General features: G+C 35.0%; 1 long non-coding RNA gene across 1 annotated transcript in view; it reads left to right on the forward strand.

Moving 5' to 3' along the window:
* LOC125160623 (uncharacterized) overlaps window positions 1–22,639 on the forward strand; it is a 132,849-nt gene that overhangs the window by 36,796 nt on the left and 73,414 nt on the right. The gene's annotated exons all lie outside the window — the stretch shown is intronic.

Below are 22,639 nucleotides of genomic sequence, written 5' to 3' on the forward strand. Positions count from 1 at the left end.
AAGCAGATGAGGGGCAGAGAGAGAGAAAGACGGAGAGAGAGAATCCCAAGCAAGCTCTATGCTGACAGCACAGAGACCAATACCGGGCTCAGTCTCATGAACTGTGAGATTGTGACCTGAACCGAAATCCAGAGTCAGATGCTTACCTGACTGAGCCACCCAGGTGCTCCTCACTCTTAGTTTCTTAACATTTTAAATTAAGGTGATGATTTGATTTACCCCCTCAGCCACTAAAATGACATAGTCTCCAACAGAGACTCCACATGTTCTCCACAGAGAACAATGGATCATAGTTGCTCTTTCTATTGATCATGATCAAAGACTAATTCTGGACTATTTTCTGCTCTCATGACTTGGGGTGCCTTACAGTGCCATCTCAGTGGGGTTGCAGAATGCATATGAGACATTTGCATATGTATGTGTGGAAAATGTAAAGGAACAAATGGAATAGTTGGTGAACATTACTGCCTCACACAGTATTACATTCCCAATTTATCAACAAATCAAATAGACTACATCACTGTTTGTCCCCCATTCTTCCTTCTTCTAATGAATAGTGATTTCCACACTTATTCTGTACAACTTTATTATTATATTGGAATATGGCAGGGCGTTAACTTGTACTTTGAGTTCAAAGATCTCCAAACCAAGCAAAGCCATACCTTGACCTGATATATTCACTAATGAATATGACTCAGAGATAAACCTTTGAATTGGATATACTGATAGGATAGAACTTTAGGTTATCTCCCTTGAGGAGGGATTCCATGTGATAGGGGTATTTGGCAAACAGAAGGGCAGACAAAGGCAGAGATAAAATGGCCACTGAATAAACCATTTCTTTCTCTCATTACCCATCCCACTCGCAGTGAGGCAGGGCCATAGGAATAATGTTAATCAAATGAGCTGAGGGCAGAAGTGACAAATGTCACTGAAAAACTGATCTATGGCAGGTCTAATCTTTTATTTTCTCTTTCACTGATCAAAGAGCTATATATTCAGATTCTCCGTCAGTCCACATTACTAAGAGGCCACATGGAAGGTGACTGCTGCCCAGATGCAAGGAGGACATTAGGAGACTAGAAATAAGAGGCAACTATTTGTTACTGCAAATTACCAGGCCTTTCTTGATTGAAACATGGATGATTGATTAATCACCCTAAACTAATATAAGAATGGCTAGAAGAACTGTGTTTTTGTTGCATTATAGTTTTATCTTCCCCTTGAGATTTTTAGAAACAAATACAAGACCTTTAGAAATACATTTTAAAGGCATGGAGTGTCTTTTAGAGATACATTCATCATCACTGCATTTAGTTCAGTCTAAATAACCTAATTCACATAAGCATTTTAAGTGTCCACAGTGTGAAAAAGAATTATTTTTCAAAGAACAAAAATTCCCCTTGATAGTAAAAACTGTAAGCATTTGTATAGCATTTAGAACATCACAGGCATTTTGAAAGCCTGTGATATAGGCTACATATAACTATTTGGTATTCAAAATTCTATGAGTAGCTACTAGGTAAGTATCTTCATTTTACAGGTGAGAAATTGAATATACAGAGAGTCTAGGTAACTTGCCCAAGCTCACACAACTAGGCTTGGAACAAGCAGCTGTAGTCCATACTCTGTTTTAACCACTATGTACTACTGCCTCAAACCAATATTGAGTCTCAGCTAATTGGAATGGAGGCATAAAACTTTTAAACTATTGATACACAGGTTAGTGCCTCTTTGAAACTAATTATTCAAAAATATAATTTAAAAAATCATCTAAAAGTGATTGGTTGATATTACAAAACATATTTTTAAAGAGAAAGATCCTCTTGCATCATTTAAAATGTGATTTAATTTATAGAAAATTCATACTTGAGGTCAGGAAGAGAGGTCTTCCTGCATACCTGTGTGGAACATAGACATCACATTTATCACAGGGGATCAATGGGCTATGATCAATGGAGGTGATGATGAAAAGTAATCTCATTGGATATCTCATCTCTTTTTTTATTTTGCCAAGAATAGAAGTACAGTTTGGTATATTTATGTACAAAGATGATAATTTGTAATGATTGGGTATCTTTTCATTTTCATCTATAGATTATTCACCTGTGTTTTGTGGTCAACATTTGTGTTTAAAAATTGTGTTTTGAGGACATTAGTTAATTCATCATATTAATCCATGTGGCTATTTATATTTATGTAATGCTCTGAGTTCTTTCTTTATATTTTTGGCACATGCACCTATGAAAAATTAGAGAAAATGTAGCTTGACAAAATATTCTAGGAATGATTTAAGATATAGAATTCTTAAAGATAATAGTTTACTGAGTAAACTTTGTTTTTCAAGCACAAATGGAAGTAAACAAAGTGTTGATCATTGTCATCATAAAGTACTGTCAAAGCAAAAGTTGCGCTGAAGTCCAACAGGCAAGGAAGACTTTATTCAAGGCTATTGTAATAGATTAGGGAAGCCAGGGCTCAGTGGAAGCTCAGCTGGAGTTTTTAGGAGCTGATGTGGGGTGAGGGATCTGAGGCCATCTGTGTTTGCTAACTGGCTTCTGAATTAGAGAATCATTTGTACTTCCAAGAAAGGGGTCTGTGCAGATCACTGATTTAATTAGTGTTATCTTTTCACAGATTTTTGTGGAGAGGAAATATTCCTGGGGAAGAGAGGAATGAGAAAGTATCATAGAGGAGGTGTGAATGGGGAGAAAGAGATGACTAACACAGATATGGTTATATTTTTTTCCCCATGTGATAATGCAAAGTCTAAACCAGTGTATAATCTTCAATATTCCTGTTGTATACCTACCCAGAAAAAGAAAGGATGGTTGCATTGTACTCTAGCATACTATGCTATAAGAATGATTTTCTTTAGGGAAGATCAAGAATGTAGATTTGAATATAGATTGTTGGCAATTGTGTCAACTTTTTATGATACGGATGTTTAAACTCTCCTCTTTCTACTCGTTGAATAGAAATGACTGATATGCCTGAGCCTTCAAAATACTTCAACTATTGTATGCATTACAATGCAAATTTTATATAAAAATCCTACCTTCTTTCTAGGAAGCCTTTCTATTTTGCTAAAATGATCCCAACGGATTCTCTGTTGGGGCACTGGTTTTTATGGATTAGATTTAACAGAATATCTGTGCCAAAAAACCTTCATAGCTTCTTTGCCTGCCTTAGGAATCTTCCCTACCATATATAGAGAAAGACTGGGTATTTTCTTCCTAAGGCCAGACCAACACAGGGATGTCCATTTTCACCACTTCTATTCAACATTGTACTGAAGGTTCTAGCCAGAACAATTAAGGAAAAAATAAGAAAAAGAAACAAGCATCCAGATTGAAAAGGAAAAAGAAACTATCTCCAGTCACTGACAACATACTCTTGAATTTGGAAATCCTAAGGAATCTACACCCCACCAACACTGTCAGAAATAATAAGTGAGTTAAACAAATTTGCAAGATATAAGATCAATACAAAAAATAAATTATATTTCTATACAGTGACTATGAGCAATCAGAATATGAAATTAAGAAAACAATTCTATTTACAAAAACATCAATAAGAATGATATCAAAACCAGATAGTCTCCCCTAAACAAGAGAATTATAAGCCAATATTCCTGATGGGCATGGATACAAAAATTCTCAATAAAATACTAGCAAACAGAATCCAGCAATACATTAAAAATTATTCACTACGATCAAGTGCAATCTCTTCCTGGGTTGCAAGGTGGTTTAAATGTTTGAAATCAATCAATATGATACACCACATTAATTAAAGGACAAGAACCATATGATCCTTTCAATAGATGCAGAAAAAGCATTTAACAAAGTACAATATCCATTCATGATTAAAATTGTAAACAAAGTAGGTTTGGAGGGAACATACCTCAACATAATAAATGTCATAGATGAAAATCCCACAACTAATTTCATCTTCAATTGAGGAAAAACTGACAGCTTGTCCTCTGTGATTAGAAATAAGACAAGGATGTTCACTCTTACCACCGTCATTTAACATAGTACTGGAAGTCCTAGCCACAGCAATCAGACAACAAAAAGAAATAAAAGGCATCCAAATTGGTAAAGAAGGAGTTAAACTTTCACTATTTGCAGATGATATGATCCTCTATATAGAAAGCCCAAAAGACTCTGCCAAAAAGTTGTTAGAACTGATATATGAATATAATAAAGTTGCAGGATAAAATATCAACATACAGATATCTGTTGCATTTCTATACACCAATAATGAAGCAGCAGAACCAGAAATTAAGGAATCAATCTCATTTAAAATTACACCACAAAAACCCCCAATAAGATGCCCATGAATAAACCTAACCAAAGGGGTAAAAGACCTGTACTCTGAAAACTATAAAACACCAATGAAAGAGATTGAAGAGGACACAAAAGAAATGGAGAGACATTCCATGTTCATGGATTTGAAGAACAAATATTGTTGAAACCTCTATACTACCCAAAGCAATCTATACATTTAATGCAATCCCTATCAAAATACCAACAGCATTTTTCACAGAGCTAGAATTTCACAGAGCTAAAATTTTTATGGAACCACAAAAGGCTTTGAATAGCCAGAGCAACCTTGAAAAAGAAAAGCAAAGCTGGAGGCATCACAATTCTACACTTTTCAGTTGTATTACAAAGCTGTAGTGATCAAAACAGTCTGTACTGGCATAAAAATATAGATCAATGGAACAGAATAGAAAACCCATAAATGGACCCACAACTATATTGCCAACTAATCTTTGACCAGGCAGGAAAGAATATCCACTGGAAAAAGAAGACAGTTGCTTCAACAAGTGGTATTGGGAAAACTGTACCACTTTTATAAACCATGCACAAAAATAAATTCAAAATGGATTAAAGACCTAAATGTGAGACCTAAAACATAAAATCCTAAAGAAAAACCCATGCAGTAACCTCTTTGACATCAGACCTAGCAACTTCTTTCCAGATATGTCTCCTGAGAAACAAAAGCAAAAATAAACTATTGGGACTTTATCAAAATAAAAAGCTTCTGTACCATGAAGGAAATAATCAACAAAACTAAAAGACTAAAAGAATGAGAGAAGATATCTGCAAATGGCATATCCGGTAAAGGGTTAGTTGCCAAAAAATATAAAGAACTTACAAAATTCGACATCCCCAAAATGAATAATCTAATTTAAAAAGGGGCAGAAGACATGAATAAACATTTTTTCCAAAGAAGACATCCAGATGGCCAACAGACACATTAAAAGATGTTCAACATCAGTGATAATCAGGGAAATGCAAATTGAAACTACAGAGATATCACCTCACACCTGTCAAAATGGCTCAAATCAACAACACAAAAACATGTGTTGGCAAGGATGTGGAGAGAGGAGAACCCTCTTACACTATTGGTGGGAATGTAAACTGTGTGCAACCACACTGGAAAACAGTATGGATGTTACTCAGAAAGTTAAAAATAGAACTACCCTGAGGCGCCTGGGTAGTCAGTGAGGTAAGCATCTGACTTCTGATTTTAGCTCAGGTCACGATCTCAAGGTTCATGAGATCAAGCGTGAAACCTTCTTGGGATTCTCCCTCCATCTCTCTTTCTGCCCCTCCTCACTCACTCACTCTCGAAATAAATAAATAAACTTAAAAAAAATAGAACTACCCAATGATCCAGCAATTGCACTATTAGGTACTTATCTAAATGATACGAAAGCACAGATTTGAAGGGATACATGTACCCAAATGTTTACAGCAGCATTATCTATGATAGCCAAATTATAGAAACAGCCCACGTGTCCATTAACTGATGATTGGATTAAGAAGATGATGTGTGTGTGTGTGTGTGTGTGTACACACACACACACACACACACACACATACATACATATACACAAAATGTAACATTATTCATCCATAAAAAAGAATGAGATCTTGCCATTTGCAATGACAAGGAGCTAGAGAATATTTGTTAAGTGAAATAAGTCAGAGAAAGACAAATACTATATGATTTCGTTCATATTTAAGAAATAAAACAAATGATGGGGCGCCTGGGTGGCTCAGTCAGTTAAGTGTCTGACTTCAGCTCAGGTCATGATCTCACAGTTTGAGTTCGAGCCCTGCATTGGGTTCTGTGCTGAAAGCTCAGAGCCTGGAGCCTGCTTCGGATTCTGTCTTCTTCTCTCTCTGCCCCTCCCCTGCTTGCTCTCTCTCTCTTTCTCTCTCTCTCAAAAAAAGTGAATAAACATTTTAAAAAATTTAAAAAAAAGAAATAAATGAGCAAAGGGAAAAAGAGAGAGAAGTAAACCAAGAAACAGACTCTTAACTATAGAGAACAAACTGATGGTTACCAGGGGGGAGGTGGATGAAATAGGGGATGGGGATTAAGGATTGCAGTTGTGATGAGCCCAGGGTGTTGTATGGAATTGTTTAATCTATGTTGTACACCTGATATTCATATTACACTTTATGTTAACTAACTGGAATTTTAATATAGACTTGAAAAATACTTAAAAATGGCTTTTACAAAAAGAATAAAATACTGAGGAATAAATTTAATAATAGTAGTAGAAAATGCACATTGAAAACTAGAAAATGTTGAAATTAAAGAGGTTCCAGATAAGTGGAAAGACACCCCATATTCATTGATAAGAAGACTTAGTATTATCAAAATGGCAATTCTAATTTGATCTGTAGGTTGAACATGTTCCCTATGAGAATTCTAGCCAACTTCTCTGCAGGAATTGACAAGTTAATCATCAAATTTGTATGAAAATGCAAATCATCAAGAAAAGGCAAAAACAAACATACCATAAAATTCACCTGTTTTTATTTTGTCTCTGTAAAGATTTTTTTTTTTAATATAAGGAGCTAGTTTGTGCTAACCATCGTTAGGCATTTTGAAGTTTAGTACTTTTGAGTGACTTAACCAACAAAGTTAATTAAACATATTTTTAAGACATATTAAGTGTGTGTTTTACTAGCAACATAGTGGTAAGAAAGAAAATTGAACCAATTGACAGTTAATGCCAAGATACTCAGTAGTATTAACAACTGTTTTTAGTCCTTGTGGTGGGGAACACTGAAGTTGTATATGTAAAATTTGCATTCGTTATTATTTCTTTCTATAATGAATTGTGCATTTCATTGAATGTTCTTTTTTTTGTAAACTGGCATCTCCAAACATATTATTTAATTTTTTTTAATGCTTATTTATTTTTGAGAGATAGAGAGCATGAGTGGGGGCAGGGGGGCAGAGAGAGAAGGAGACACAGAATCCTAAGCAGGCTCCAGGCTCTGAGCTGTCAGCACAGAGCTGGACGCGGGCTCCAACTCACAAACTGATGTCATGACCTGACCCGAAGTCAGATGCTGAACCAACTGAGGTGCCCCAACCAAACATAATAATTTTACTGTCTGTTTTGTTCTTTATACCCGGGGATGAAAAAAGCAGGGGGCTTCTACAGAAATCAGTTAGAAATGTAAAATTACATGAACATGGATAGAATATTTTAGCAAATGAAAATTAAAAAAATATTTTTGCCATTAATATGTCATTATTTCACTGGATGCTAACAGATCTTAATAATTAACTCATAAAAAATAAGGAAATAGAGTAGCTCAATCCATGTAACAAATATTTGTTTATTATCAGTCTATGTGGAAAGTGCTGACCTAGTAAATGTAAGAGGAAGAAAAGTCTCCATTGTTACTTCCAAGGAAATACTATTTAATCTGAGGAGACAGAAGACACACACATAAATAAGATGAAAATTTGACTGTATTTGGCAAGTGCCAAGTATATAATGACACTCTGACAGTTAAGAAAAGAGATGGATTACTAAGAATAGAAGTAGTTTACAAAATCTTCAAAGAGGTGAGGGTTTGAGCAAAATCTTGAAAGACAGTATTGTTCATTTCTGTATATCAAAACTGAGGCTCACAGGATTAAATGACTCACCTTAAACTCTAGTAAATGACAAATCTATATTTAGTACGAAGTTTGCAAACTCTGAGTCTGGCATAATCCTCTCTGATTTTCTACTGGCTGGAATTTTTGGCCAGTAGCTCATTAATGCATGTTCATGCACAATAAATAGCATTAAGCCAGAGGCTGTTGAAATACTATATTTGATCTGAAAGGAGAGACACTACCGCTAGGAGCTTATGCTAAAGGAAGATGAACCCTTTAGAGTGGAAGGCAGAATCCCAGCTAAAACCATGCTTCCCTACCAAACACCAAGAAAAAACTCTTGGCATAGACTTGAAGCTCCTTGCCTAGAGGACGTTTCTTCTGGGAACTCTATCTCTACTTTCCACAGGTAACTATAATTCTAAAGTGACATCAACATCTCCTAAACACACTATGCAGGAGCTATGGGTGATGGCTGTCTATGGGATTTTGGTGGGAACAAATCTCAGCCTTGTCAATCATTTGGAAATGTATACTGGAGACAGCTGCAGCGGTAGCAGAGGCTGTGAGAAGTCAATAACTATAAAATTTTACTGAGCGCCATAAAAGAAGACTGGACTAAAGAGACATTGCATGTTTCTTGATGGAAATGGGATCTTGTAAATATCCAAGTTAATTCCCCCCCTCCACACAAATTAATTTATGAGTTAAAGACAATTGCAAATACAATGTCTTTTGGCATTTTTTTTTTAATTTGGAAAAAAAAATCTTTAAAATCCCAAGGAATAAAAGAATAGTGAAAATAACTACCAGCATTTAGAGAAAGGAAAATGAGAGATCCTTGTCTACTGGATATTAAAATATATATCAGTGCCATAGTAATTAAATCAGTATCATACTGCTCCCCAAATGAGAATAGTCCACAGGATATTGTTTGATGAAAACACAAATTACAAAGCAGTGTGTGTGTGTGTGTGTGTGTGTGTGTGTGTGTGCGTGTGTGTTTAGCATATAAGCAGATTTTAAAGATTGATAACCACTGTTATTTCTTAAAAAAAAATTTTTTTTTTCAACGCTTATTTATTTTTGGGACAGAGAGAGACAGAGCATGAACGGGGGAGGGGCAGAGAGAGAGGGAGACACAGAATCGGAAACAGGCTCCAGGCTCCGAGCCATCAGCCCAGAGCCCAACGCGGGGCTCGAACTCACGGACCACGAGATCGTGACCTGGCTGAAGTCGGACGCTTAACCGACTGCACCACCCAGGCGCCCCGCCACTGTGTTATTTCTGATCACCTCTGGGTAGTCAACTTTCAAGTATTTTTTTTTCTTCTTTATACTTTTCTGTAATTTGTGAAATATTACAATAAACATGTATTATAAATAAAATATACCCTGTTTTCATTAAATTATAGACAAACAATTAAAGGAAAATACAAGCAAATATACATATAATTTTCCAGTAGGAAAAGTCTATGTTTGCATGACCCTATTATTCAAATAAGTTAAAATATGATAGAACTACAGCATTAAAAATTATTTATTATAAACCAACTTAAAAGGCAAATCACAAATTAGAAAATATTTTGAACATATGTAACAAAGCATTAATATTAATACCCAGAGAGTACTTTTGTATATTTTAAAATTAGGAATACCAAGAAAAACAGGCAGAAAACATGTACAAAGAAGAAGAAATAGAAGAAATAGAAATGACCAATAAGGATATGAATGGTGTATTTAGGGGCACCTGGGTGGCGCAGTCGGTTAAGCGTCCGACTTCAGCCAGGTCACGATCTCGCGGTGTGTGAGTTTGAGCCCCGCATCAGGCTCTGGGCTGATGGCTCGGAGCCTGGAGCCTGTTACCGATTCTGTGTCTCCCTCTCTCTCTGCCCCTCCCCTGTTCATGCTCTGTCTCTCTCTGTCCCAAAAAAAATAAATAAACGTTGAAAAAAAAATTAAAAAAAGAAAGGTGTATTTAACTTCACTAAATTTTAAAAATGCATACTATAGCAACAATGAAACACTATATTTCTAAGTATAGCAGCCATTTTAATTAAAAGGAATGAAGATATCTAATAAATAAAATGGATACTTTACTGCTTATTGAAGGTGAATTTTTTAAAAAATTCCGTATCATTGTTTGACAATAAATATCAAAACTTAAAAATGTGCTTATTCTTTAATCAAGCCATTTCACTTCTAACATTATATCCAAAATATATAGTGAGGAAAGATTTGTATATAAAAATGTACACCATAGTATTATTTAATATTCTTATAATTTAGGAATAAATTAATGCACAACTACATGGGGTTATATAATAATATTAGACATGGGATGCCTGGGTGACTCAGTTGGTTAAAGGTGACTATGGGTTTTGGCTCAGGTCATGATCTCATAGTTTGCGAGTTTGAGCCCTGAATTGGGCTCTGCACTGTCAGTGTGGAGTCTGCTTAGGATTCTCTGTCTGCCTCTTTCTCTCCCTCTCCCACTTTATCTAACTCAAAATAAATAAATAAACTTTAAAAAAACATTTAAAAATTTAAAACAACATTATACTCACTCACATAAAAAATGTTATGCAACAAATAAAAATGATGCTGTAAATCAGAGATACTTATTTTAGCTTCTCTAGGAGTCACTGGATGGGCTTCAAAGGATTTGTGAATTCCACAATAGTTGATTTCAAGTTTGTATGTAGAAGTATATGTATAGTTTTGGAGGTATAGGGCCATAGGGTCGGTTGCCTTTTCAAAACATTTTTTCAAACAGTTCTGTGGCCCATAGTTCAAGGAGCACTGGATGCAGTGTTCATAATTTATTGTCAATTAATGGCAGCAGTTTGTCATTATGTCATAGTTTTGTGTATGACATGCTTATATATGTATTCTCCTTTATACATTAAATGTTGTTGGTGGCTTATGATTTTTCATTTTGCTTATATATATTGCCTAATTTTTCCATAAAATACTATATTACTTTTTTCACAAATATTAGTATCAAAAAAATACTGTTACAAACTTTCATAAAAAGCTTTGATGTGCAAGATGACTAAGTGAACTGTTTTACGGTGGAGATAGGTCCCTTCCCCTAAATATTTCCTTGCCTTTGCATTAACATATAAAGTTTAAAAATTTACATATGGCATTTCATACAGCCTTAACTAGAATTTGGTGATATTAGAAAGGCTTGTAAAGGGGCGCCTGGGTGGCGCAGTTGGTTAAGCGTCCAACTTCAGCCAGGTCACGATCTCGCGGTCCGTGAGTTCGAGCCCCGCGTCAGGCTCTGGGCTGATGGCTCAGAGCCTGGAGCCTGCTTTCGATTCTGTGTCTCCCTCTCTCTCTGCCCCTCCCCCGTTCATGCTCTGTCTCTCTCTGTCCCAAAAATAAATAAATGTTGAAAAAAAAAATTAAAAAAAAAAAGAAAGGCTTGTAAATGTCCTGTTCCAAATGATCTTTTGCTAATTTCCATTTTTTTTAATTTTTTAATTTTTTTTAATATTTATTTGTTCTTGAGAGAGAGACAGAGTGTGAGCAGGGGAGAGATAGGGAGGGAGGGAGAGAGGGAATCTGAAGCAGGCCCCAGGCTCTGAGCTGTCAGCACAGGGCCGGATGCGGGTATCGAACTCACAGTGAGATCAGGACATTAGCCAAAGTCAGATGCTTAACTGACTGAGCCACCCAGGCGCCCCTGCTAGTCTCCATTTGTAACTGAAATTCCACTAGAATGATATTTTGATTAATGAGTTATTTCCAAAATCCCTTATTAAAATGCATATTATGAGGGAGGACAGCAAGGGTTTCCACTATAACATTTGCATGAATCAGAGCCCATTTGCTCAGACTTTAAGGTGAACTTGAACACACCTCTATGAACAGGAAGGACCACCAACCTATTGAAAATCCTTTAAGTCACATGATCAGAAGTTCCTAAAATTTTATTTATATTTTCTAAGGATATTGATATTAATGCTTTTCTAAAAATCAAAACAATATATATCCTTGCTTTTAAATAATAAACTTCAAATTCCTCCATGAAAAAGAGCTGTGTAATTTTATATGTTTGGTCCCTATGTTGGTTTCCACATAATTTATATACTCTAAACTTCTATTAAGATTTATTGCCCTTATGCATCCAATTTTTCCAAATGCTTTTTTTACAAGGTTATGTTATCATCTGAAATGGACATTAATTTTACTATTTAAGCCCCTAGTGATCCACAAGAAGAAAAATCTATTGTTATAAGGCTCTGGTTGCTAGGGGAAAGATTTTTACCTTTTCCATTTAGTTGGCAACACTGGAATTTATTTAAAGTTGAGTCGTGATTTTCTTTTCACTTTCCCTTTTTTTCACTTGTTATTCTTTTATTCACTTGTTATTCTTTTATTTTAAAATAGATAATTATCAGGGTGCCTGGGTGGTTCAGTTGGCTGAGTGTCAGATTCTTGATTTCAGCTCAGGTCATGATCTCACAGTTTGTGAGATCGATCCCCATGGCAGGCTTCGAGCTCACAGTCCAGAGCCTGCTTGGGATTCTCTCTACCCGCCACACCACCCCCCTCTGCCTTCCCCTCCTCCATGTGTTCACTCTCTTTCTCACTCTCCCTCTCAGAAATAAACTAAAAACATAGGGAATTATCTGGTAGTGATATTTCTCTTCTTCATGCTCTAGAAGGAAGGTTGAATTTAGGAAAGGTCTACACTGAGTTCTGCAATAAAACAAAAATATTTTCATCAAGTATATACTTTATACTAAATTCTCAAATTTTAAAAATTTAGTTAATATTATTAGGAATAAACTTTTTAAGGTGTTTCCAGATTAATTTTGCTTTAAGAGAACTCTACATCCTACATCTGAAAAAAAATTAGCATGGTAAATTAAAAATAACAAATAACAACAAACCAAAACCTATTATTATCGTATTAACTTCCCCTGGGCCTCAAGGTTCATAGCTATATGAGAGGGTGGATAAGTCAGGAGTTGTAATATTCTCCCTCCACTTTTTTTTTTGGGGCACAGCTACCTTGGAGGATCTGATGAAAGTTATAGATCATTAAATACATAAGGGATTTCATGTACAAATAACCAAGACCAGCTTCATGGTGTGCAGCTTATGGAGTCCTATAGGACCCATGCGTTTGCTTTGCTTTTCTACTGTTACTGTCTTGAAATTCTTAATTTTTAAATACATGGCTCTACATTTTCATTGTGTCCTGGATCCCAGAAATTATGTAACTGATGCTTCTTGAATCTCTTGAATCTGGTTATGAAGCTTTGGTTTAGATGCTCTCTAAAAAAGAAAAAAAGAAACCCTCTTTAAGATGTGGCACTACTTCTAATATACTGTAAATCCTTATTGATGTCCATGATTGCTCTTGACCTGTGGAAAGAAGAGAACTGAATCTTTTTTAACCCTGTATGTGACTGTATGAAGGCATTTGGTCCATGGCTCAAAGAAAGGCATTATGAAGAGGGCTGGCTTCAGTTTAGACACTTCTATTTGATAATGATAATATTCTTTCAATTACTTTTATTGGTTTTCAATTAGAATTTCCCACATAGAATGCTACACTTCATGATAATTTATGTAGATAGCTGTCACTAAAATTAAAATAAGACTTATTTTTTCATAGAGCAAATTTAGATGATTAGCTATCCCTAAAACAATGTCGTTTCATTAATGCTAAGAATCAAATCCTAAGAAAGCATATTCTTTTTTTAAAAAACGAATAGTCTTGTGCTTTTTATGATTAAATGAACAATTTCCTTTTTAAACATTTTTCTACTTATTTCCCACCATATGTGTCAACCTTAGAAAACTTGAAAAGGTACAGAAGTGTGATATGAAAGCAACTCTTTATTCAGAAATGTACTCCCTGATTGCAAATGGGATGTCAAAGCAAACTTTCTTTAAATTCTGCAAGAATGGGTGTTCAAAAGTGTGTAATTAATGTACCTGTGGTTTGAAGGGGTTTTTTATTTTAATTTTTTAACTTCTAAACCCCAGCTGAGTTAGTAATAGAATATAGAATTGCATACAAGAAATTGAATGCCAGTAGTCTGTTTGGTTAATAAAAATCTTTTGGGCGTAGCTGGAAAAAAAGAGCACATGGTTGGCAAGTTTAGAAGGAGATCAGAGGGGTATGTTTCTGTTTGTCACTCTGTTGTGTTATGTGGGGCATTTAAATGAGCCTTAAGAAAAGATTTATATTCACAGTTTGATACCTAAACTGGAGTGGCTGTATTACTGGGGCTTGGCACTGTTGATATGGAAAGTGGCCTGACTATTGATGTTTTAGGAATAAGAGAAATTTTGAGTTTTTTTTTTATCTTTCAGAAATCTGTTTCCTTGAAGTGTTTAATGTTTTGGAGTCATGTTTATCATGACAACATGGGAATTTTTAAATAGAAGAGTTATCTAAACTCCACGGTCCTAATTTTTTTCTTTTTTGTATTTTACTTTTTTAAAATTTAAACTTCAGTGATCTTTCATATTTCTACTTCCCCAGTGAACCCTCATTCTTGAATAAATGGCTTTCCAAACTTAAAAAGTTGTTTCTAAGACAACTAGGTAAACTAATTAAGTTAGTTTGTTATTTAGTTAACTTAAGCCTAATCCAAAACAGATATTTGACCTAGTTGTCCAACTCATGACGAAAACATCAGTGACAATAGCTATTTTAATGAAATGACAGTTCAAGTAACCTCACTAAACAAAATGATCATTTTAGTAGCCTGCATTAAGACAGTCTTAAGCTCAATGCATTGGCCTGCTAACAGGTCAGTTTAGCATCAAATTTTATTTTTTGATCTTCATACTAGGACTGAGATAAACTTGAGAACACCCTTGAGTTATATCTGTATTTTCACATATGAATAGATACTGTATCAATAGATAACTTTTAATGATTGACCATTTAACTCCATTCTGATAAAAGTTCAGTTTTTACTGTTAAAGGCATTCTATGAACTCCCCTCCCCTGAGGCAGAATTAATAGACTTGCGATATTGTAATTCAGAAACACTAATGCTCACCACTTAGAGGGTTAGATTGTCTTATAATAGAAACCCATTATGGAAAATACTCCTAACTACCTTCAATTGTCTCTTTTTTGTTTAAGCAGAAGGATATAATTAAATGCAATATTTAAAAGTGTAAATATGCTGTGATTAGAGTACTCATTGTTCTCTATTTTCATCAGGTAAAAAGATAAATTATAGAAAATATTCTCACTTTTGAAGCATTGGCTTTCTCTAGTATATACATTTAGAGACACTGTGACTTTAATATTTAATCCAGTTCTCCAAAAATATAAAGAGCTGGAAAATGGAGCTATTAGGTACAGTTGTGCAGCCTGTATGCTACACAACTCAAATGATCATCATTCATGTAGCCTATGCTATAAATATGTTTCCATTGTGCAGTAAATAACCTGAAAAATATGCATAAACCTTGATTAGATATACCTTTTCTTAGGTAGGAATATTTTCACTTTAAATTTTTTCATAAATAATTTAGTGTTTGTTACAGTATTACATTGAGGGCCTTTCCTTATGGAATTGGCTTATAAATGAAATGAACTCTTTAGCTTCAAACACTCAACCTATTCAGAGAGAGTTAAAACAGTGTCTCTCTATACGTCTTCTGGTGTAGGCAGTAGATAGCAGAGCTCAACCTCAATTTCATATGACTTGATATCAAAGTTAGGGCATTAGGGCCCAAGCATATTACAGGGAAAAAGACTCAGGTTAAGTGGGATCCAATGGATAGATGCTGGACTGGGACTCAGATGTGGGCAGATTCAAGAACATATTCTATTGACGCAAGCAGTGAACACAGCAGAGGATTACAAGAAGGTGATAACTAAAGGGGAAAAGCTTTGAGGTAAATTGTTTACCACATAGTTTCAAAATAAAATTGATTTGGAAGCTTCAGGGTTCACCATATATCCTGTGCCACACACTCTACTGTACTTTTCATAAATTATCTCATTTAATTGGAATACTCACAAAAATGGTCTGATTGTCAGAAAACTTAAGGACTTGCCAAAGATAGTTAAAATACCAGATGAATCAGACCTTAAAGTATGTTATTTTCCCACTTTGACATACTGCTAAATAAGACGGAGACTTCAAGCTCATAAAAAGCCCCAGGCATAGTTCAAGGATGATTAGCAAATGTTCATGATTGGTCTGTAATCACTTATGAACCCCTAGAGTTTGTATTAAAATGTTGGAACTAATCTTTCAAAGTTAATTTCTTTTTTATTTGTAGATCCATACTGTCCACTTATAGAATAAAATTCTGGCAAGGTTTAGATCTTATCAGTGCACACTCATTCTTTTACCCAAAAAGTATTAATGATGTCTTAAATGACTGCTTTTCAGAGAAAATTTGGAGATTGTTAACATAAGCACAGTTAAGTCTATTAAAATCTGTGGTACAATCAAAACACTATAAATTCAGAGGACTGATGCGAATCTCAGTGGCTCCATCCTCTCTCACCTTTGGGAAACTTCTAAAATTTGCTGATTTCACTCTGTTTGAAAGAAAGCAGTCTGATTTTGTAGGGTTAAATTTGATAAATTATTCTAACTTACTTAAGACTGAATTATATTATACAAGCTTGCTAATAATTCCAAATAGAGTAAAATGAAATAAGTAGAGATGTTAGAACTATAAACAAAAGATGCCAGGAGGACTAATCAGAAAAGCAATATATCTATCATTTTTTATGGTATATGGTTACTGTTAATACTGTTCTAATAATTTAGGAATATTTAGTTTACAGATATTAAAGTCCTCAAGCCATTTTCTTCACATCTCAGAAGCAGAACAGCATTATCTTATTGCTACATTTTGAAATACTTCTTTTTAGAATTCAACAGAAGGATGAGAATCTTTCATTATTTTCCAAGTGCTTTTCCTATAGTAATAGACCTTGTTCATTCCTTAGTTATACCATTTATTCAACAAATATTTATCATTTATAAGTCATTGTGCAGTAGGATGTGGAATTCTCAAAACAACCTGGTAGACCCAGAAAAATCAAAATGATTTTGAAGAACAAAGTTGGAAAACTCACACTTTCCAACTTTAAAACTTACTGCTAAACAACAGTAGTCAAGAGAGTTTGCTACCGCCATACGGATAGACATGTATCAATGGAATAGAAGTATGATTCCAGAAATAAACCCATATATCTTTGGGTTAAGTTATTTTTACTAAGGATGCCAAGAGCATTCATCAATAAATTATAAATGGTGCTGGGACAGTGGATATTCACATGAAAAATGTAGTTGAATTCCTACCTCACACCATATAAAAAGATTAACTCAAAATGGAGCAAAACCTAAATTTAAGAATAGAACCTATAGAATTCTTAGAAGAAAGCATAGGAGTAAATCTTCATGACATTGTATAAGGCAATGGTTCCCAACATCTATTACCAAAAGCACAGATGACAAAACAAAAATAGGTAAGTTGGACTTTATCAAAATTAGAAATATTTGTGCTTCAAAGGATACTACCAACAAAGTGGAAAACAATCCACAGATGGGAAAAAGATTTATAATTCATATATCTGACAAGGTAACTGTATCTAGAATATATAAAGAATGCTTATAACTCAGCAAGAGGACAAATAACTCACTTAAAAATTAGGCAAGGGATCTGGATAAATATTTCTCCAAAGAAGATACCCAAATAGCCAATAAACACATGAAAGGATGCTCATCATTTATCATTAGGGAAACGCAAATGAAAACCACAGTAAGATATTACTTAACCATTAGGATGGCTATGATCAAAAAGATACACACTATCTAGAATTCACAAAGATATAGAGAAATTGGAACTCTCATTCTTTGCTGGTAGAAAAGTAAAATGGCACAGCTACTTTGGAAAACAGTTGAACAGTTCTTCAAAATGTTAAACACGGAGTTGCAATATGACCCAGAAATTCCTCTTCTATGTATATACAAGAGAAATGAAAACATATGTTCATACAAAAATTCGTACACAAATGTTTTTAGCTTCTTCATAGTAGTAAAAGTGGAAACAATACTAGTATATATCCATTCACCATTGATAGGCATATACATATAAAATATAAGTGGGTGTATGTATGTATACACATATATATTAGATAGGCCTATGCATATAAAAACATATATGTGTATACGAACACTTATAGCTATACTTTTAAAAGGTGAATTTTATGGTGTGTGGACTTTTTCTCACTAAATATGTTATATAGTATATGCACACACACATATACATCTCAGTGAAGATATATGTGGTTGTGTGCATGTGTGTATGTACAGTTGCCCTGGCTGATGTCAGAGGGAAGAATAAAGAAGCTGAAGGAAGGAAGCACTCTTGAATTCATGTGTTATACTCAATAAGATGGCCCAATGACCCATAAGAAGATTATGTTCGTAACACCTACCAGAGGCCATACCGTTTACCAAGGTCATCATAAAAATAGTGGTGAGAGGGATACCAACATAACTAAGTTCAGTGGTGCCATTTTCCACAAGCCAGCTGGTAAGGATGACAAAAAAGGTAGCTACAAACCTGGTCTTATTTACATCTGAGAATAATGGGGTCCTAATAACAGAGGCCAAGTGGTGGCTGCATCTTGAATTCCATAGCACACACCAAAAGGAAGCACAGCATGTGGTAGGCCACTTTGGTTCAGAAGACAACACATTCCATATCTAGGAATACTGTTCTGGCCCATTTATTGAGTGGCAGGGAGGGCTTCCAGCTTTGAGAGGTGACCAGAGCCAGAAAGTTTGCTGCATCAGATCCAGGTCACTTGGGTCTTACCACCTGGCAGACATATGGTGTTGGAGCGTCAGTGGTTGGAAGAGATGAAATTAAGTATATGGCAAGCTGCAGTGGAATGACAACATAGGCCCTTTGGATTCTGTAGCAAAGCCACACCATCTGTAATAGATAATTACACACTCTTTCTGAAATAGCTTTTGGTGTGTTACTGGGTCCTGGTAGAGATGGAAAAATTGGTCATGGGACAGCAACTCATTATGCCTATTATGAGATGGGTTCTGTCAGATCTTTCAAGTTAAAATATTGTACAGGCCTTGCAACTATCCACTGTAAGATGGAAATGGCATATCCAGAAACAAGCTTGCACAGGATCAAAGGGTATGAATAAGCCTCCCAGCAGATAATTCAGACCCTCATATCTCTCTCAAATCTCACACCAGTCCATTTCTCCATCTGCATCTATTCCTATACATGGTTTTGCAAGACAAATTGAAAGAAGAGAAAAAAGCCTGAGCCTGGTTTATAGATAGATCAGTTTAGTGCTTAGGTAAGTGCAAGCCAAAAAATGGATGGCAGTTGTTAGATTACTAACACTTTCAGAATTGACCCTGAAGGACAATGGAAAGGGAAATATGCATTCCTGGCTATTGGCCAGTGGCCTAGCTGTCTATTCAGAGATCTGGAAAAGAAAGGGCTGTGGGATTGGAGACAAGGAATTCTGGGGTAGAGGCATACGATGTAAATGGACATAATAAGGTGGGGTTTTATATCACACATTAAGCCCATAAAAAACATTTACCATGGAAGAGGCACTGAACAACCAAATAGACAAAATGACCCAGTCCTCATCATCAGCCATTTCAGACATAGCACAATGAGTATATGAATGGAGTGGCTAGTACGGCAGAGATGGAGACCATATACGAATCTGACAGCATTGTCTCCATGTGTTACTAACAATCTACCTACTTCTGCCACTAAATATACAATTCGAAGTAATACGGTCCAACACTAATGCTCCAGTATTATACTATTCCCTAGGCTGTCTAACTCAACCACCTGGGGGGCAAGTTGACTACACAATCTTCCTTCCATCCTTAAAGGGCTAGCAGTTTATCCTTTCAAGGATAGATACCTATTCTAGGTATGGGTGTATTTTTCCTGCCACAGTAGCATTGATATCTAGGGGCTTATGGAATACCTGATATACAGGCATAGAATCCTATAAAATCATAGTATCCAAATACGGGACCCATTTTACAGCAAAGAAGGTGCAGAAATGAGCCTTAACTATCGCACCTGCCAATCAAATTGAACTTGTCAATTCAGAATCTGAATTTATCAAATACTCAAAGCAACTATTTCTGGCAAGATTTTTCCCTTCATTTTATAGGTGACTCCAGAGAGTTTCTGGGGTCATTTAACTAGTTGAATTGGATTTGAATCCAGCTATTTCACATCAATGTTGATGATTTTTATACAATACCATATATGAGGTTCTCTCACAGTTATTGCCAAACACACTCATGTTAGTAAACTCTAATAGAAAAATATACTCTTAAGCAGGTGAAGATAGCCTAGGGATTCAGGTTAAAAAATACATGAGTGACAAAGTTGAAACTTGTCATTCAACTTGTCAAAGTTGAAAGTTGCTATTTGTCGTTTTTAGCAGGCACATTCATAGTCCTACATCTTCTGTTCTTTGAGATATTTTTGTTGGTCTAATTTCCAAGTAGTTTATAAAGTTCCCTCTGAAATAATTACTGAATGGTTTTCCACGTTGTGGTGGTGTTGGTGAAGAACAGTTTATAGCACTGCCTTTTAATAGAATCAAATGAATGACACTTGTAAGCAGTGAGTAATCCTAGCACATAGCACTCAAATGATGTGCAGGCTGAGAAAAATATGTAGTTGAAATTAGTCTTAAAGGACTCCACAGCTAGGAATAAAACATTCAGGATATTTGAGGTTGCACAGAATTTTCTGTTCATGTTGGTTATTGGGTATTTAAGAACAGTTATTTAACAGATGCGAAAACAAAGTGTTGATGAGTAGAAGCTACCATAGAAGAAAATGTATTAAAATGAAAGTTGTAGACGTTGTGAAAAATGAAATGATTTAAAGTCTTGCATATTTGCTATAGCTAGTGTTGTTATAATTACAACAATGAAGTTTGATGATATGGAATTCTCTTCAAGTACAACTAGGGTATTACATTAGATATATGGATGTTGCAACCTGCCAACAGGTTATCAGAAACATATTGTTTGGCATGACAAACTCAACTTGACAGGCCATAAGTAGGCTGAATATTCTCTCATTTTCCATAGTTCCCACTAAGTGGGGCATGTTTCATTTGTTCATTAATATTCTGTAACTCATCCATGAATTCATTTGAGTTTGCTTAGTTCAGTAATCTCTGGCATTTCAATGTGTTGTCATTTTAGTTTCTCTGATTTCTCTACCATTCAGTAGAAACAAATATATTCCATGAAACTAATGCATGATGTAAGCAGAACATTCTCTGAATTTGTAGTCTTTTCAATTAACACATTTTTGAACTGGGTAAGACAATTGCACTAAATGTTTAATAACCTCCCAGTGTGGATATAAACACTTTGGTACACTCACTTAATGATGTACTTTTTTTTCTTTTATTTTTTTAATTCCAGTATAATTAATGTACATTGTTATATTAGTTTCATGGGTCCAATATAGTGATTCAACAATTCTATGCATTACTTAGTGCTCATCATGATAAGTGTACTCTTATTTCGCTTCACCTATTTCACCCATCCCCCTACCACCTTTGCTCTGCTAACCACCAATTTGTTTGGCACAGTTAAGAGTTTGTTATTTGGTTTGCCTCTTTTCATTGTTGTTTATTTGTTTCTTAAATTCCACATATGAGTAAAATCATATGATATTTGTCTTTTACTGACTGATTTTTTTCACTTAGCATTATACCCTGTAGATCCATCTATATTGTTGAATATGGTAAGATTTCATTCTTTTTTATGGCTGAATAATATTCTCTCTCTCTCTCTCTCTCTCTCTCTCTCTCTCTCTCATACACACACACACACACACACACACACACACACACACACACACTTCTTTATCCATTCATCAACTGATGGACATTGGGCTGCTTCCATATCTTGGCTATTGTAAATAATGCTACTATAAATGTAGGGCTGCATGTATCCCTTTTAATTAGCGTTTTTGTATTTTTGGGGTAAATATCTAGTACTTTTTGTATTTTTGGGGTATGATTGCTGGATCATAGGGTAATTCTAATTTTAACCTTTTGAGGAACCTCCATACCATTTTTAACAGTGGCTGCACCATTGTACATTCCCACCAACAGTACATGAGGGTTTCTTTTTCTCCACATCCTTGCCAACACTTGTTGTTTCCTGTATTTTTATTTTAGCCATTCTGACACGTGTAAGGTGAAATCTCATTGTGGCTTTGATTTGCATTTCCCTGATGATGAGTGATGTTAAGCATCTTTTTATGTGTCTGTTGGCTATCTGTATGTCTTCTTTGGAACAATGTCTGTTCATGTTTTCTGCTCATTTTTAATTGGATTATTTGTGGGTTTTTTGGTGTAGAGTTATATAAATTTTTATGTATTTTAATATTAAACCCTTATTGAATATATCATTTGCAAACATCTTCCATTCAGTAGGCCATCATTTATTTATTTTTATTGCTTCTTTGCTGTGCAAAAGCTTTTTATTTTGATGTAGTCCCAATAGTTTATTTTTGCTTTTACTTCCCTTGCCTCAGGAGACATATTTAGAAAAATGTTTTATTGTGCCAGTACCATATTGTTTGATTGACTACAGCTTTGTAGTATATCTCAAAATCTGGATTGTGGTACCTCCAGTTTCTCTCATTTTCAAAATTG

Source organism: Prionailurus viverrinus, chromosome A2 (genome assembly GCF_022837055.1).
Source record: "Prionailurus viverrinus isolate Anna chromosome A2, UM_Priviv_1.0, whole genome shotgun sequence".
Classification (NCBI taxonomy): Eukaryota; Metazoa; Chordata; class Mammalia; order Carnivora; family Felidae; genus Prionailurus; species Prionailurus viverrinus.